The 19177-nt window shown below is 44.3% G+C and overlaps 1 protein-coding gene and 1 long non-coding RNA gene across 3 annotated transcripts in view; one reads left to right on the top strand and one right to left on the bottom strand.

Annotated features, from left to right (window-relative positions):
* LOC138248692 (uncharacterized) overlaps positions 1–5566 on the top strand; it is a 46721-nt gene extending 41155 nt beyond the window's left edge. Inside the window, exons 3-4 of one of the 2 annotated variants that reach the window (XR_011194621.1) lie at positions 251–347; positions 5157–5566. This is a non-coding gene — a long non-coding RNA (uncharacterized lncRNA). The remainder of the gene's footprint in view (positions 1–250; positions 348–5156) is intronic. The other variant, XR_011194620.1, reaches the window with a different exon arrangement.
* Positions 1–19177, bottom strand: part of RCAN1 (regulator of calcineurin 1) — a 235112-nt gene that overhangs the window by 39298 nt on the left and 176637 nt on the right. The window lies entirely within an intron of this gene.

Here is a 19177-nt window from a genome sequence, read left to right on the forward strand (position 1 = left end):
CTACAGACCATACTTTGTGGCCCTTTGGAAAATGTTTGCGAGTACCAATGGTTCAGAGGGACGCACTCATTTCAGACTTTTATAGATACCCACTGGTTATGTAAATTATGCCAATTTGGATTATAGAAGCACTAATAAGAGGGCTAAGAGCTGAATCCATTTAATCCAGAACACAATAATCAAGTTTGAATTTTATGTCAAAAATGGAGGCTCATATTATGCTTCTCTAACTTGCTTTTATTTTCAATAGCAGCAGTCAAGAACTACAACTCCCAAAGGGCTTGAAACACATAAGCCAATGGGAGAGAAAAACGTAATGATTAAAACACCAATCAGAACAATAGAAGGTATGTAACCACTAAGCTTGACTGCGACCAGCCCTCTTTCTTGCTGCTCGCAGTCATGATAAGTGACGTCCATTTTTTCCTTCTTATTTACTGCAATATTGTTTGTGGTTAATAACTTTTTATTTTGTATGGTTATGTTGACGCTCGCTTTGTTTAATGTTGTTCTTCAGATTAACTGTGTTTGAACATTTATCAGCGCCGACGCGCGTTTATCTCGGGGCTTCATTGCCCGTTTGTACCTCGCGCGCGTCTGAGGCAGCTTTGCTGCCTCGAGCATTCCAACGGTCGCGCTCCGCTTGAGACGCTTCCGTTTATTTTGCCCCCTGCCGCTCCGAATACCTTCCAGGCGCCTCGGGCGTTTTTTTACCTTACTTCTTGTGTGCCGGATCTTCGCGCTTCACGGAAACCTTGTTTAGGAGGCCAAGAGCTCACCGTCTTCAGTTCCACTGCTGTTTGGAGCTCGGCCACGCCTCTGAGGGCGTGTTTACAGGCATTTGCAGCCCTGGTGCTGAATTAACCCTTTCCTCTCAGGTTTTTTCTTTGCCTAGTTTTTTCAAACCTTATTGGCTACTCATTACATTTCAGCATTATGGAATTTCAAGATTCCTTTCCTAATTTGTCAGATAATAAAGAAATTGGAGCCTTTATTAATGAGGCTGTGGCTAAGGCTGTTTCAGCCACTATGAATAAAATGTCAAAGAACATTGAGAATTCTGTACAGAATATGGTTTACAAATCCTTTATGGCCCAATCTGCGGGGGATAGCAGAAAAAGAAAAAACAAGGATTTGTCTGTACAAAAACCATCGGATGGCGCTTTTTTGACTGGTGAAATCTCTTCACCCATGATTGAGGATTAAATGCCTCCCAGGCCTCCTTCCCAGGAGGGGAATCCTAAGAATGTTTCTGGCAAACGTAAGTCCAAGACAAAGAATATTATTTCAGCGCCAAAACAGGTTATAGTAACGCATATATCGGATACCGATGATGACGTCGGTGACACGGATGATCTGGATGATGATTCAGATTTATGGGGCTCGCTGTCACAAGCTTCCCCCCTGAAAAAGCCTAAATTGGAGGTTTCTGATCCCTTTTCAGCAAAAATTGTTTTGGATTCAGAAGGTAACCCCATGTTTGATCCTTCCTTCCTCCATCATCCTAACTCCACAGAATGGACTCCTGCGGCACATGTGGATCAATATATAGCTTCCAGGTTAAGGCTTCCCCTGGACAAGCAAATGAGAGCTAAATTAAAGTCGGAATGTCCCAGACCTTCTCTTTTTTCCAGCATCACTACAACCCCAGTGATTGATCAACCACTTTTGACTTTTTTCTCAAAATTTGGCAAAGACCCCCACAAAGGAGTGGACAAGGCCTGGTCAAACTGCCAGGATAAACTCCTTGATTTGGTGGGACCTCTGGCCCGTATTCTTGATCTGGCAGAATCAGCAAAAATGGACAATGCCAACATTGATCCTTCCAAGCTTTCCCTTTGGACTCAAAGAGCATTTTGTTTATTAGGTAATGCCAACGCTGCCATTACCCATGAGAGAAGGAAGGGATTGTTACTCAAACTGGATCCTAAGTTGTCTAACGTGGCCTCCATGGATCCTGGGGGGAAAGCTGAAGGTCGTCTCTTCGGAGATTCATTTATTAAAGATCTAGGAAAGTTTGTATCAACTTTTTCCTCTATTGATAAGGCGCAACAGAATATTAAAACAGTGTTCAACCAACGGGTTTTCGCCAGGGCCGGTACAGGCAGGAGCCGCTCTACCGGCAGGTTCGTTCATCCTCAGGGATTCAGAGGCTCCTCAAACTCCAATTATAGATATCAGCCTTACAAACCCCAATTTTACCCCCAAAGAGGCAGAGGTTACAGGGGTCATGGACAACGCGGTTTCAGATCCAACAACACTCAAGGTAAGCCTTATCTCTGGCCCTCCTCCAATAGGGGCCAGCTCAGTCTTTTCATTCAAAAATGGGGCTCCTTAACTACCGATCCATGGTCTCTGAATACTGTTCAGGGTTACCAAATAGAGTTTTATTCACAACCTCACCAAGTTTATCTTCCTCCACCGTTAAGTTTCTCAACAGAAATGTCTCTTCTTGTATCAGAAGAAGTAAATTCTCTCCTTTCCAAGAAGGCCATTCAAATTTCGCCTCCGGGTTCCTCAGTTCGCTATTCTTCGTTCAAAAGAAGAACAAAAAGTTCAGGCCAGTCATAAATCTAAAGAACTTCAACCAGTTTGTTGTGTATCGACATTTCAAAATGGAGACAATTCTTCATTTAAGGGATATTCTCCTCCCCTTGGATTTTATGGTACGTTTAGATCTTCAGGATGCGTACCTTTCGGTTCCCATTCACTTGAGTCACCGCAAATACCTTCAATTTCAATGGCTTGGTCAAACTTACCAGTTTTCTTACCTTCCGTTCGGCCTGTCGTCAGCACCCTGGTGCTTCACAATGCTGATGAAACCAATAACAGCGCATCTCAGATCTTTGGGCCTCAGGCTGCTGATTTATCTCAACGATATCCTTATCTTACATCAGAACTGCAAGACTCTGCTATCCCATTTACAAATAATTTTTTCCCTTCTTTCCCAACTGGGGTTTCTGGTCAACGAAGAGAAGTCAAGCACGGTTCCTTCTCAAAGGATAGAGTTTTTGGGGTTCGAAATAGATTCTTCTTCTTCCACTCTTCATCTTCCTCAACAAAAACTGCATTCCATCAAATCGGAGATTTTAAGAACTCTCCGCAAAACTCCAATTTCTCTGAGATCTCTGGCCAGGATTGTGGGCCTCTTGTCCTCTTCAATTCAGGCCATATTTCCCGGCCCATTGCACTACCGGGCACTCCAAAGATTAAAAATCTGTCATCTCAGAAAAGGTCTTGCCTATTCGGATCTGATCTTTCTGGATCAAGAATCCCGCCTAGAACTTCAATGGTGGATAGACCATTTAGATGCCTGGAACGGCAGAGCTATCTTTCCATCAGCCTGATGAAAGCATGACGGGCTGGGGCGCCCGTTGTGGTCCAATCTCGACTGGCGGTACTCGGTCGTTAAGGGAGTCCAAATTGCACATCAATTATTTAGAGATGCTTGCGGGCTCCTTTGCAATAAAGAGCCTGGCAAAAGACAGGGTTCGGTGTACCATCTTCCTCCGGATGGACAATGTTTCGGCTGTCCATTACATAAACCATCTAGGAGGAACCAGATCAAAGCCGTTAGCAGACCTGGGGAATATTGTCTGTGCAACAAAATATCTCTCACAGCGGAATATCTCCCAGGCTCCCTCAATCAGACAGCGGACTGGCATTCCCGTTTCCTCAGAGATTACAGCGATTGGAAACTTCATCCCTCAGTTTTCCAGTCTATCCTCCACAAATGGGGCCCCTTCGGTATAGACCTCTTTGCCTCTCACCTCAACGCCCAACTCCCTCTCTTTTTCAGTTGGCGTCCAGATCCTTCAGCATTGGCCTCCGATGCTTTTCTTCAGGATTGGTCATAGACGGTCAATTACGCTTTTCCTCCTTTTATAATGATCACCAGAGTTCTGGCCCAAGTCAGGCGTCAGAAGGCAACTGTGGTCCTGGTGGTACCATTTTGGCAATCACAAATCTGGTTTCCCCCTTTCTTAGAATTGGAAATCGATTTTCCCATTCTTCTTCCCATTTTTCCCTCCCTTCTGCTGGATTCCTTAGGGAATCCTCACCCCCTGGTACTCAACAAAACACTCATCCTTTCAGGATGGAAAGTATCAGGCCTTCCCCATCTACCATCCCAATTTCGGAAGAGGCTACTGACTTAATCAATAAAGCCTGGGCTCCCGGCACCAGGAAAGCATATTCTTCCGCTTGGTCTCTTTGGTCAAGCTGGTGTATGGGAAGGGACCTCGATCCAATTTCAGCAGATATAAATTATGTAATTAACTTTCTGGCTGCACAAGCTAGTGCAGGTAAGTCCTATAGGACAATTAATTTATATAGGTCTGCTATTTCTATGCATCACGCCTATGTTAACGGAAAACCTGTGGTGAACACCCTCTATTTTGTCGGCTGTTAAAGGGAGTAAAATTTGCGATTCCCCCACTACCTAAATATTCAAAGTTATGGGATGTCAATGTGGTTTTGAATTTGTTTTTGTCTTGGCAAGATAATTCTGATTTGTCTTTAAAAATGCTTTCAGCTAAACTTACCATGTTACTTTGCTTAGTTTCTATTAAACGCTTATCGGATGCTAGGGCACTTGATGTTAATTTTCGGCAGTTTACCCCCACGGGGGTATTGTTCTCCATTAATAAACGCACCAAGACTAACTTACGTACAGTTTTTTATCTGTATTTCCTGGATCAACCTAAGATGTGTGTGGGACAATGTCTCAAGTGTTATGAAGAACGTACACAATCACAATCCTGTGTCTTCTGCGACTCTAGCCAGATGGGTTCGTTGGGTGATGTCCTTAGCGGGTATTGATACCTCCATTTTTGGTGCTCATTCAGTCGGAGGGGCCATGGCTTCCAAGGCTTTTTGGGTTGGATCTAGGTTAGAGGACATTCTGAGATCAGCTGATTGGTCCAATGACAATGTTTTCAGGACATTTTATTGTTAGCCAGGTCATACTGCTACGTCAGTAGTGATTAATATGCTTTAAAACAGCATAATATGAGCCTCCGTTCTTGACATAAAATGTAGATTTTCCTAGTAGATTATGTGGAAAGTCTTAATTTTATTAAAGACACAGAGGCAAGTATTATCCCGCCTCAACAAGGAGATATTTCTCATTTTGTCTTGTTTTCCCTCCCTTGCAGCAACTTCCACTCCAGCTCAATCTTCTACCTGATCAGAGGATGGTTCTGTCGGACACGAACATACCTGCTGGACAATCGGATCCTTTCCGTTGCAGTTTCCCTTCTCCCTACCGGATGTCTTCTTCACTTCGTTTTTGTCTGGACCTGATCCAGGATATTTGTTCATTGACTTTGGCAATTCCTAGAATTTTAGCCATTTTTCCGTTGTTTTATCGTACTCACTAGCCTTCTCGCATCAAGAAAGAGGGCTGGTCGCAGTCAAGCTTAGTGGTTACATACTTTCTATTGTTCTGATTGGTGTTTTAATCATTACGTTTTTCTCTCCCATTGGCTTATGTGTTTCAAGCCCTTTGGGAGTTGTAGTTCTTGACTGCTGCTATTGAAAATAAAAGCAAGTTAGAGAAGCATAATACTCGCCTCTGTGTCTTTAATAAAATTAAGACTTTCCATCATAATCTACTAGGAAAATCTACATTCCTTTGACAAATCTACAATCTCCAACATTTGTCAACAAATTGCAAGCATTCCTTCCATCACCTTTAGCGTGTTTCATGCTCCTGATTATGGAAAACAAATGTTACACCACGGTGAAAACCACGCATGATTGTTACCACAACACCATTACAACGCATATGCCTCTAACCTCTTTACCACAAATATGCTGCATGCCTTTACAACAAATTTCGTTCTAAAGGCATGAACGGTAAAGGGATGTGCGTGGTAAAGTTTTTAAAGTATTCATTTTTTTTTTTTAAAGAGGAATGAATGGTTAAGGCATATACATGGGAAAGGTTTTACAGGTAAGCATAGTTAAGTATTAAGTGTATATATACTCTTCTGTTATTTTGTATTGCAAGAGGGGCCAAGGAAGAAGACCGTGAAGGTTGAAACGCGTTGCCCTATGTTTCTGCTTTATGGATTTTTGCAATAAATGAAGACCATTGTTTTTGCAAGGAGTGCCAGATTTTGATTTATATACATTTTTTGGAGTGGATTGAAAATGGGTCCTGTGCCCATTAACTGAGCACCAACCTCGATAGGCGAGCGCTGGAAGGAACACAGGAGTACCTTTAGATGATATATGTATATATATATATCCCATCGTTTTTACAGGTTAGGGTAGGTGTAGGTTATTGGGTGGTAAGGGAAGTTAGGTTTTCAGGTCGATATAGGCTTTTGGGTGGTAAGGGTGTATTAAGGGTTTAGGCTGGGTATGGGTATTGGGTGGTAAGAGCATGTTTAGGTTTTGGGTGGGTATGGGTTTTTAGGTGGTAATGACACATGCATTGTAAAAATGGTATTGTAAAGGCATGCATAGTAATTGCATGCATGGTTCCGTCATACGACCCTTATAAGGGTTGGCAAGGTTGAATACTTATTGCCAGACAGCTCCAGGGCTTCAACATTAGTTAAATGTGAGTACACACTACAAACAGTGGCAAAACCGAAAGGACACCAAGTCCAGATTAAAATATTTAAAAATTCAACTGAGGTGAAAAAGCAAAACAAAAAAAGATTGTGTGCTATATATCAAGCATGTATAAAATAAATAATTTCAGGTGTGATGATTCAGTATATTTTGCAGATGTAAAACAGTCTACAATACAGTGCAACACAAGCGCTCCATAGGCAGTGGAATGATCTGTAAAACAGAGAACAGCAGGTGAGAGGGAACTACTTCTCTGGGAGAAGCCAAAGTCACCTTAGGTATATTTTAAAGAATTGGTAACAATAAGTAATGTAGACAGCTGCAATGTCAGGCAAGACCTAAAAAGGAAGTCAACAATATGTCTCATAATTTTCATGTTTGAAAGGAGTTCTAACAGGGGTGCCCAAAAACATGAGCTAGAACACACCGTCTGAGGCTATGTTTCATAACAGGAAGAGGCTTGGTGGGGTGTGGGCGGGGGGATGAGTGCATAAGCATAACAAGCCGCGTCTTTAGCAGTGAGACGGTCATAATATGACAAAATGGTAGGTTACCGGCCCCTTTCTATGGCCTAAACGAATTCTGAATTAGCCAGACATTAAGAGAATAAAAAACGCGACCTTACCAGTGTAAACATGTAAAAACATTTCTAATAATATTTCTCAAACATAACTTGTTATTCGAGAGCCACCACAGAGCCCACAGCCTCCTGGAGGCACGTGAGCGTCTCACTGAATAAATTCTATCAGTTTATATTCAACGGTATTTGTTTGCCAACCTAAATCTCGCAACATTTAACCAGCAGTTATTTTCCATTGCGGTGCAACCTTAAATGACATGGCCACGAAAAAACAAATGTATCTTTGATGGAGGCTTTGGCAATTAAAACAAGTTGAACCTGTTCTGCAAAACTGTACCTAAAAATGTCAATCTTCCAACCTCCCTGTTTGCTCCTCTCGTGCAAACTCTGCACTCACCGTGGAATGAGTTTCTCTGACATTGTTTTGCACCAGTGCTCGAAATCAAAACGAAGATGAGCATGTGTGCATTTTGTCAAACAGAGGAATTCAACTTCTGGTTGAAAACCTTTTCCCACAAAGTATAACAAAATCAACAAACTTTCAGCACTTAAAACTAATAATCCGAGAGGAGTTATATAAACCCAGCCAGACTGCAACTGTGAATTAATTATAGCTTTTAAGTTCAGTTATTTTCCAAAAATTACAAGTTAAAGACTTAGGGGGTTATTCTAACTTTGGAGGAGTGTTAATCCGTCCCAAAAGTGACGGTAAAGTGACGGATATACCACCAGCCGTATTACGAGTTCCATAGGATATAATGGACTCGTAATACGGCTGGTGGTAAATCCGTCACTTTTCCGTCACTTTTGGGACGGATTAACACCTCCTCCAAAGTTAGAATAACCCCCTTAGGGCCTGATTAGGGTCTTACCGCCATCCCACTGCCACTGTGGTCCTAAGTACTCCATCAAGCTGACAGAGTACTGATGCCATATTTAGATGGTAGCGGTTGGGAAACAAATCGCCGCCGTGGTTTCCCATAGCTGTCCAGTTTGACTTTGTCGCCGTCAGGCTGGCGGTGTACAGCCGACTTGATTTAGAAGTTTCCGCTGTACCAGTGGTGTGACGGCAGTGGTTTAGTGACAGAGATGGAGTGTCCCATTGAATGCATGTGTGGATATAGGTGTGTTGCATACAATGTATGCAACAGCCTATGTCAACACATATTCCAATCCCAAGAATCAGGTCTTGTTCAATGGTAAAGTGTCACCCCTTAAAATTGGAGGGAGGAGGGATTTCACCCCCTTTCTCCCCCAATCTGCAGCCTTGGCTTGGAGGTATTCCCGCCACAATCAGTCTGGCGGAAAGGCACATCCAAATTAGCTCGGCGGTAACAGTTGCTGCAGCCCCTCCACCAGCCACTGTTTCCTCTTCCGCCGATAAAGCGGGTCAAAATTGTTGGCAGAGTGGGCAGGACTGTGGCAGTCCCTTGACAATGGTCCCGCCAACATCTAAATCAGGTGAGCAGACTGCCAAGCCAGCTGACGGGAAAACCATCAAAAAAAGAGGTGGTTCCACCTCAGGCCCATCAGCACTCACTTTTGGAGACCAGTACTTATTTTTCCTCAACAGTCTTTGATCCAGAGCAAGAGAAATAAAAACACAAAAGGGGAAATAAGGAGCAAGAGAAAGACAGAGAAACAGTGACAGGGAGGAAACAGGGATGAAAAAGGCCCTAAAAAAGTGAGATAAAGAGGCAGGTAGCGTCTGATTGCGGTTTCAAGAGTCATAATATGGAATAAAGACTACACAGCCTTGGTACAACAAACACACAAAAGGTAATTTGGAGGAATGCTTGCAATTTGTCTAACCACTGGAAAACGGGGGTATCATCCCAACCTTTGTTCTTTTGCCCATCATGCCAAATCAGTTTGGACCCAGCAATATGCAAATCAGCCTTGACTCTGCTACTCATGGGAGGTGGCAAGGTAGGTAAAAGAACAATGTCTTGGGATGCTACTCCAAGTAATTGCCAGTGCAGTGGTTAGACAAAGTGCAAGCATTCTTCCCATCACGTTTTGTGTGTTCAATACACAACTTTGGTATTTAGCACTACACATTCAGCACTGGGCTTGTGACCAAAACCTCTGGCCCGGGTATTTATTCTTTTACAAACTAATCACCGTTTGACGGCATGATATGAAGGTATCACATTAGACAAGGGGCCACTTGGCATCAAAGTCAAACTGACTCCTACATCAGGAGAGGGAACACACCAGCCATATGAAATCTCAAGTAAAAATCACTACATAATAGGACAAGCTAGACTTCCAATCTATGTATGCCCGATACTTGGTGCAGGATTTGTTGATGAGGGGTGATACCCCGGTCCAAGCATGCTTGTTTCCGGTCCAGGGAGGACCTGGCCTGGAAATTTGGGCTGGACTGTTCCCATTGGGAGCAGGGTCAAAACTGGTTTGCATATGGCTGGGTCCAAACTGGGGTGACGTGGCGTGCAAAATAACAATGGATTAAACCCAGATGTGAGACTGGGGGTGAATGTTTGAAAAGTTTCAACACTCCATCCATCATTCTATTTTGTGGTGTTGCAGAATTTGCATCAACAGCTCACTTCTTGAGGAACAAGCTCATACCATGTGTTCCATCTCACATCTTGCACTCTAGCCAGGAGGGTCTGTTGGCTGTACCTAGAGTTAGACAAGCTAGGGCGTAGGAGAAAGAACAGTTTTAATGCTTGTGCAGAAATATGTTTCCCTTGCACGATACCCTCTTCCAACCCCATCTTGCCCCATCTTCCTTCCTATCACCAGTTAAACTCTCCAAGTGGAACTAAAAGGCAGCTGAGCGTAGGCAAAACCCAGTATATTGAGCACGTCACAGTGCCCTGCCCACGATCAAAATCCGGATATGTTTAGCAAGCAACTCCAGCACCCGCTATATTTTTTGCATTTCTATGATTAAAACTGTCTTTCCATCTGAGGATGCTCAAGTTCTATTATCAAGCTCAACGGGAGCATGTTCTGTTCCTGCTACATCATCGGAGGTTTCGTCAGAAAAAAATGCTAATTATTTTTTTAAAAGAGGTTGAGGAGTGTCACTTACAAGAAAGGCAAACAGCCTCCAGTTCATTGATGTCACCAATGAAGATCATGTGAAATCTTTTGTTCTGAATGACTGCACCGAGGAAGGTGGATGGCTATAAATGTCACGCTTTGTCTCGCATGGGCAATTTAGTGACTGGTTTGGAGCCCGGCGGAAAACTGTCACGCATTTTCCACGGACAGGCCAGGCTGCAGCACTTAAATTTCCCAACTCTAAAAACAATGGGAGTTTCTCAGGGGCCGTGACTCATGTTTTGTGGAACCATAAAGGCATTTCTGTTCATATTAGACTGGAAAAGCCGTGGGCTTGGGATGAACCGGAAAAACATAGCCACTTTCATTACAGATCCCTCTATGATTGTAAGCTGAAGTGTAATTTGTTCTAACTGCATCAGGCGAGCTTGTACTGCGGGGAAGCATGCAGAACACTTCACGACGCTGCAGGTGGCTTCTGGCGTGCGAAAGGTGCAGCTGCACCATGCACTGGTTCCCAGTGCTTACAGTGGAAACTACTGCATCATGCATGGTACGGCAACATTTTGCTCCAAAGGCAGGCAGGATGATGGAATACCAAGGTTGCCTGGCGTTGATTTCACCTCATGTCTCTTTCACCCACCACCAGGCATCTGATCTCATTCTTTAAGGTTCTTTTTCTTCCCAACTCTCTTTTTTTGTCACTGTTTCGCTGTCTTTTTCTTCCTCCTTTTCTCCTTTTGTGTTTTTCTCTGGGAGAAGGTTGGATGAGTCAAAATAAGTGCCGTGGGTCCCACCTACAACCACTGGCTCAAATTAAGCACTGGTTCTTTCCAGTGAAAGTCTTATGCCCCCCAAATCACACTTCTTGTTTCCAAATCTTTTTAATGTTTTTTTTTTACAGCATATTGTTGGTCTTGTGTTACATTTATACAGATATCTACACAGCATCCTCTGAGCAGCTATCAGCTAGCTCTTAGCAGGGAGATAACCCCCTTCCTCCTCCTCCTACTTGTAAGAAAGAGAACTACACCTAATGGAGAAGACTAAGAAAAAAGTTGGACGGGAAACGGAAAGGAGTAAGTGGTGTGGTGCGCTGAAGGAGCAGAAAGCCCCCCCCCCCCACACCCCCAACTCATCTCGTGAGCAGAGGGAAAATTCTTGATTTGTCAGTGAATGATGTGTACGTGTGGGCTCATGAATAATGTTTGACAGGTAAGGAAGCCGATGCAGGGGGGTCGATTTCTGAAAGGTTGAGGAGTATCCTTCTGTATACCCCTTGGCTAAATAGTTGTAGCGCCTAAAGTTTTTGAGGTTAAGGAAAAGATATTCTGGATCTGACAGATTGTCTATAAGTAGTTGCCACCAGCCAATGTTTTTCTATCAGAGTGGCTCCTTTATGTGTAATTTGTTCCATTGGTATGGTTTGACATAACCAATGAAACCAGCGTACATTTTTTTTTGGGGGGGGGGGTCCTGCATTTTTCTACTATAGGATGATACGTTGTTAAGCCATCCCTGTTGTATGAGTAGCTAATCGCCACTGGTAACACCTTCCAAGTCTGCCCGTTTTATTCCCAGAATCAGGATACCAGGGTCGGCAGGTATCGGGTAGCCCATTGTCCCCTTGATGTGCCCCAGTACTCCCTTCAAAGATGCTTGTATTAATGCACGGCTCCACCATGTACGTAGGAAAGTAGAGGTCCTCGACTGCATCCCCTGCAAGTGGACGCTGTAGAGGGATATATTCAATTTCCCCCACCAGGGTCAGGTACGTACCCCTGATACTTCACTTTATACGCCAATTCCTTTTGAGGAATGCTTTTAAGTATCTAGTGCAGTGGTTCCCAACCTTTTCACTTCTGTGGACCCCCATTTTATCAACACTGGAGCCCGAGGACCCCCACTGAATCATTATTGGAACCGGGGGACCTCCACTGAGTCAATACTGATAGCTGGGACCTAATAATATTACATTTTTTAAGCTGCCGTGGACCCCCTGACGAGGCTTCGCGGACCCCCAGGGGTCCCCGGCCCACAGGTTGGGAACCACTGATGTAGTGGATGTTTCACCACAGATGGTCCCAGGTCTTGCTTGGTATTTCCCATTGAAGTCTCCCTTCCATCACTTTTGAAATGGCTGTAGGTTGCTTGGTTTGGAGGTGAATAGGACTTGATACATTTGTGAGATCAGTTAGTTTGTGCCATTAAACATACAAAATAACTTTTCAAAGTGTGTGAGTGGACAGGTTGCGGGTGCTATTTTCAAAGAGTATAACCCCAGTGCTTCAGCTGGCAGTCCTGGAGATGGGTTTGCTCGGAAGTCTGTCTGTATTCAGTATCCTTGGACAAGGTCTTGTAACAACACTCTTCTTCAGTTCAATCAGGCAAGGACTGTGACAGGGGTAAAGTTGAGATTCCTTTCTAAAGGATTGGTTGAGGAAGGGAAGTTAATAAGCCCCCATTTGACAGAAATTCGGTCCTAAATCTGGAGGACTGCTTTTGTAGGAATACAAACGTTTTTGAACTAGCATGGTGAAGGAAGCCAAGCCAGATCTATAGTGGTCAGCATGCTACAGCTCGGTCCATACGGAACCAATGCTTTTCATCCTCCTGAAGCACCCATTCTGATTTATAACCTAAATGTGCCACCTAGCAGTATTGTACTATATTTGAGCATGCCAAATCGCCCTTTTTCTAGGAAAGCAGCAGCAGGCTTTTAGATATGTTTGTTTTTTACCCACCACAAATAAAGTACTGCAGTTTGGATTAAAACTGGATAAAATCGACCTCAGGGATAGGAGTAAAAAGGGATTGCTGACTTTAATACGTCCTACCTATGATACGTACAGGGGGCACCTTCTCCTCATGTCTTCCAGGATACTTCTGCCGTAATGAGCCCAAATAGCTTTCATCGATCCATCAAGATGCCTGTTGAGATCCAGGTATCGTACAGAGGGTGTTAGGGTTTGGAGATGAAAAGTCGAAGTCAGTTGTAAGCTCCTGGAATTCATTGACTTCTGCATTCAATTATATGGCCTCAGTTGGGGGTCTGTTAAGAAGATTGCTGTGGGCCACTCAGGTGTGGCCAGAGTTCTGTTATAGCAACAGGCTATGCGCTTCACATGTTGAGCATAGGGCACTGAACGCAGCCTCCCCATCCTCTACAGCTGCTTTCCATTTCCAGGATGTCCGGGCACAATGCACATGTCATATGGCCTTTTCCCAGGCCCTAACCAGATCAATTCGTTTGTGAGGAGGCTGCCCACCCAGCCTGGGCCCCCGATGTCCCAGTGGTCATCCCATTAGGCACTCTAGGGTAGGTCCTTTAACATCCGGGGTCCACTGCTCAGGGATCAATCAAGGTGTTTTTGGTGGCAGCAGGGATCCCCCCCTTTCACTGAGTGGTCAATGGCTGCAGCGCCTTGTTTTGAAAATTGAGGACACACCTCCTTCCACTCCATGCAGCCTTCACTAATGCTTCCAGAGGCCACCACCCAGTCCCAAAGTTAGTAATATGCAGCGCCCTTTGTCCCTGGAGCATGCCACTCCCGGTGCCTAGCGCCTCAACTCTCACTGGCTCGCGGCCTCAGTGTTGCGGGGATCCCCCGGCTGGTGTCAACTGCCCCAGAAGAGCAACAGGATACCTCTCTCCTCGCCACAGCAGAATCATTCTTGGCCCACAAGAGCTGCTGCTCCTCGGGTCCGGCCTGAGTCATCATGTGGCTGGGCCCAGCACGCGACCATGATGACGGCCACAATTTCCTCCTCCTCAGTATAGTGTAAACATCGAGCCCAGAACGGCCTTCTTTTTCCTTGAAGGTGCAACCTGAGGGGTCAGAGCCAAATCAACCGTACCCCCATAGTCATCACAGGAGGTTCAGTGCTCTTCAGTGGCATACCTTACTGCTGTATGGAACCGAGCTGGAAAGGAGCTCAATGTCCTACTTCATGTTCAGCTTGGTGCCGTCCACAACACACACTTCCTATTATATTAAGGCATTTATTTTAGGAGGTGACTTTTGCAGCTGTTGCATCAGACATAGGGCCTCATTATGACCCTGGCGGGCGGCGGAGGCCGCCCGCCAGGATCCCGCCCTCCATTATACCGCTCCGCGGTCAGAAGACCGCGGAGGGTATTATGAGTTTTTCCCTGGGCTGGCGGGCGGTCTCCAAAAGACCGCCCGCCAGCCCAGGGAAAAACTCCCTTCCCACGAGGATGCCGGCTCGTAATCGAGCCGGCGGAGTGGGAAGGTGCGACGGGTGCAGTGGCACCCGTCGCGTATTTCAGTGTCTGCAAGGCAGACACTGAAATACTTTGCGGGGCCCTCTTACGGGGGCCCCTGCCGTGCCCATGCCAATGGCATGGGCACGGCAGGGGCCCCCAGGGGCCCCGCGACCCCCCCTACCGCCATCCTGTTCATGGCGGCTTTCCCGCCATGAACAGGATGGCGGTAGGGGGGGTCAGAATCCCCTCGCTGCGCCGCCATGGAGGATTCTAAGGTCAGTGGAAAACCGGCGGGAGATCGCCGGTTTTCCCGTTCTGACCGCGGCCAAAGTGCCGCGGTCAGAATGACCAAGGGAGCACCGCCGGCCTGTCGGCGGTGCTCCCGCCCCTGTTGGCCCTGGCGGTAGAGAACCGCCAGGGTCAGAATGAGGGCCATAATCTGTTAAAATGGCAGAGAAATTCTGGAAACAGCAATCTATGGAAAATGGGAAAAAAATGTCACAAGAATGCTCATTTTTTAACTTCAATTAACGAAGTAGGTAAGCTAGACTTCCCAAAAAAACACGTACGATGGGCCAATGAAGCAATATGATTTGCCAGGGTAATAGTACTCAATTTACAGACCCTCGAAGGGTGGACGGCTGAGTCAGCCTTGCAGGGAATCGAACTCATAACCTGAAGCTTCCCACATGGAAATAAAATTGGGGAAAAAGGTAAACACATACACTCTCCTACCTGGGAGTATTTATCCACTATCCAAATGAATGTTCAATCCACTTCGCACACATTTTTACACCCTCCAATGATTTTTCGACCCAATTTGCACATTTTAGTCCCAAAAAGGCTTGAATCACTGTGGAAATCAAACACGAAGAGAGAGGATCACACTTCCTCTCATCCCAGCACACTTCACCCCATTGCACCCTGGTAAATGCAGTACTCTTACTTCAAAGTTGCTGTCGTTTCTCACCAAATTTGGTACAGGTACAGGTCTTTAGACACGTGTTTCTGGGTTTCACCCTTCATCAGTAGAGAGCAAAAGTTGTAAAGAGCAGAGAAAAGTAACCTGCGGTTGCTGGTATGCTGCCCGTCTTCATAGGTCACAATACCATGACACAGGAACATAGGTGCATCCAAGGTGAGCTTCTCAGTTCACTTGCCCAAGAAAACCTTGAACACACGGGGGGAATCTGGTCTGCATAATCCCCCCAATCCATCATATATAATAAATGAATTTAGCCACATACAAAAATATTATCCATGGAGTGCTTGCTTTTCTATGTATGGGGGAGGGGGAGTTTACAACTAAGGTGTACTCGGACATTAAATTAGTTATCCCGTAGATGCATTCTATTCTTGAGACATTTGCTAGATTGTTTTTTTAGAGCACCAGGCTTTTCTAAATGTTTAATTGGGACTCAAACTGCAACCCAGACCAAGTGGTTTTGCCAATGATTGTTTAGAGTCGTAGGCCTAAGCCAGACCAATTGGATTTGTCAACGATTGTTTAAATTTGTAGACCTAAGACTGTGACAAATAAATATAGTAATTTCTGACTATGAGCATATGACTCCTTGTTCTAGACAGGAGCACACATTGCACTGTGATATAGAGTAGAACTATGCAGGCAGTCTATTGTGTTAGTTAATCACTTACAAATCCCAGCTTGATTTTTGCAGGTGGCATCCTTAGGTAACCGATGCAGTTCTTTTCTGGGCTTTACCTAGCTATATGGTTCTAATTTTGTGACTTCTTCATACTAATTTGGACTGCTTATAAGAAAGATACAAAGATTTTTGTCATTTCAGGCAACATTTGGCTGTTAGGGCAATCCCTTTGTACTCAATGCCATTTTGTTTGTTTTTTCCTGTGTCTCAAAGATGCTGACTTACCTTGCGTCGTGATCTTTATAATGTTTGATTCCAAGCAGATTATTAATTGCAACCCATCCTCCTCATCTTGCTTTTTGGAAAATGCATTTATATTCTTTACTAACTGGCTACTGCTAAATTAGGGGAAACATCACTTACATCGCGGTGAATGCAACAAAATGCATTTACCACGATGCATTTAAAACGCATATGCGTTTACCACACATGGCTTTACCATGCATGCCTTTAGAACGAATTTCATTGTAAAGGCATGAATGGTAAAGGTATATGCGTGGTAAAGGTTTTAAAGGTAAGTACAGGTAAGTATTAAGTGGGTTGAATGATATATATGTATATATATATATATAATTCACATAAACACTCGGACTGCAGGAACACCACACAGCGGTCCCGGGTGGGCTCCGAGAGGCCCTAATAAATCCTCCAACTCTCCTCCAAATAACAGGAGACCCAGGACACCTCCAAGGTGCAAATCAATTTATTTCAGCACACAAATCCAACGCGTTTCGGCAGCAGCCTTACTCATGGATCCATGAGTAAGGCTGCTGCCGAAACGCGTTGGATTTGTGTGCTGAAATAAATTGATTTGCACCTTGGAGGTGTCCTGGGTCTCCTGTTATTTGGAGGAGAGTTGGAGGATATATATATATATATATATATATATATATGTATATATATATATATATGTATATATATATATATATATATATGTATGTATATATATATATATATATATATATATATATATATATATATATATATATATATATATATATATATATATATATATACACATATATATATATATATATATATATATGGGCATTTTTAGATTTTAGGGTGGGCATGGGTTTTGGGGTGGTAAGGGCATTTTTAGGTTTTAGGGTGGGTATGGGTTGCGGGTGGTAAGGGTATTTTTAGGTTTTAGGGTGGGTATGGATTTTGGGGTGGTAAGGGCACTTTGGGGTTTTGGGTGGGTAAGGGTTTTGGGGTAGTAAGGCATTTTTAGGTTTTAGGGTGGGTATGGGGTTTGGGGTGGTAAGGGGTGTTTAGTTTTTAGGGTGAGTATGGGTTTTGGGGTTGTAAGGGCATTTTTAGGTTTTAGTGTGTGCATGGGTTTTGGGGTAGTAAGGTTATTTTTAGGTTTTAGGGTGGGTATGGGTTTTGGGGCGATAAGGGCATCTTTAGGGTGGGTATGGGTTTTGGGGTGATAAGGGCATTTTTAGGTTTTAGGGTGGGTTTGTGCTTTGGGGTCGTGAGGGCATTTTTAGGTTTTAGGGTGAGTATGGGGATTGGTGTGGTAAGGGGTGTTTAGGTTTTAGGGTGGGTATAGTTTTTTGGGGGTAAAGGGTGTTTAGTTTTTAGGGTGGGTATGGATTTTGGGGTGGTAAGGGCACTTTTGGGTTATGGGGTGGGTAAGGGCTTTGGGGTGGTAAGGGCATGTTTAGATTTTAGGGTGGGTTTGAGTTTTGGGGTGGTAAGGGCATTTTGAGGTTTTAGGGTGGGTATGGGTTTTGGGGTGGTAAGGGCTTTTTTAGGGTGGGCATGGGTTTTGGGGTGGTAAGGGTATTTTTAGGTTTAGGGTGGGTATGGGGTTTGGGGTGGTAAGGAGTGTTTAGGTTTTAGGGTGGGAATGGGTTTTGGGGTGGTAAGGACATTTTTAGGTTTTAGGGTGGTTATGGGTTTTGGGGTGATAAGGGGTGTTTAGTTTTTAGGTGGGTATGAGTATTGGGGTGGTAAGGGAATTTTTAGGTTTTAGGGTGTGCATGTGTTTTGGGTGGTAAGGTTATTTTTTAGGTTTTAGGGTGGGTATGGGTTTTGGGGTGGTAAGGTCAATTTTAGGTTTTAGTGTGGGTTTGGGTTTTGGGGTGGTAAGGACATTTTTAGGTTTTAGGGTGGGTATAGGTTTTGGGGCAGTAAGGTTTTTTTTAGATTTTAGGGTGAGTATGGGGATTGGTGTGGTAAGGGGTGTTTAGGTTTTGGGGTGGGTATGGGTTTTGGGGTGGTAAGGGCATTTTTAGGTTTTGAGGTGGTAAGGGGTGTTTAGTGTTTAGGGTGGGTATATGGTTTAGGGTTGTAAGGGGTGTTTAGGTTTTAAGGGGGTATGGGTCTTGGGGTGGTAAGGAAATGTTTAGGGTAGGTAGGGTTTTTGGTTGGAAAGGTGTGTTTGTGAGTTTGTATATATATATATATATATATATAGTATGTTATACTTACCTCTAGTTTTTCCCATGCATATGCCTTTACCAACTATGCCTTTACTACGAAATTTTCGTGGTAAAGACATTTGTGGTAAAAGCATATGCACTGTAAAAACATTTTGTGGAAAGTGCATGCGTGTTAAAGACCATGCATTGTACTTACCGCGTTGTAAAGGCATGCGTTGTTCCATCATACAACCCCAAATTAGCTGCAGTACTGCTACTGTGCTAATTAACCTTTATTGCCCACGCCTGAAAGCAATAACAGCTGTTAACTACTCTCCACAAAACTATGGGCCTGAGCCAATTGTGCAGAATGAGGGACAGGGAGTTATTAACAAACTCCATGGCCCTGTGGATAAGGTTAATAAGGCAATTATCACCTCCCCAATACCTTAAAAAAGAGGAGTGAAGGAGTTGAAGCGGTAACCTACTTTGAGGACTTGAAAAACGGATCCATAGTCCCATGGCACTTCGCTGCCACTATCTTCAAAGGGATCCTGTAGCACTGCTTAGTCTGCCTTGTTGTTTTTTTAAGGACAGGTCACATCCGAGTGCTAGGCTCTGCCTCAACTTGCCCAGTGAGGGAGAATGTGAGCCCACTCGCCTGGGGCCAGTAAGAACAAGCATTTGCACTGCAATGGGTCTCCTATTT

Source organism: Pleurodeles waltl, chromosome 8 (genome assembly GCF_031143425.1).
Source record: "Pleurodeles waltl isolate 20211129_DDA chromosome 8, aPleWal1.hap1.20221129, whole genome shotgun sequence".
Classification (NCBI taxonomy): Eukaryota; Metazoa; Chordata; class Amphibia; order Caudata; family Salamandridae; genus Pleurodeles; species Pleurodeles waltl.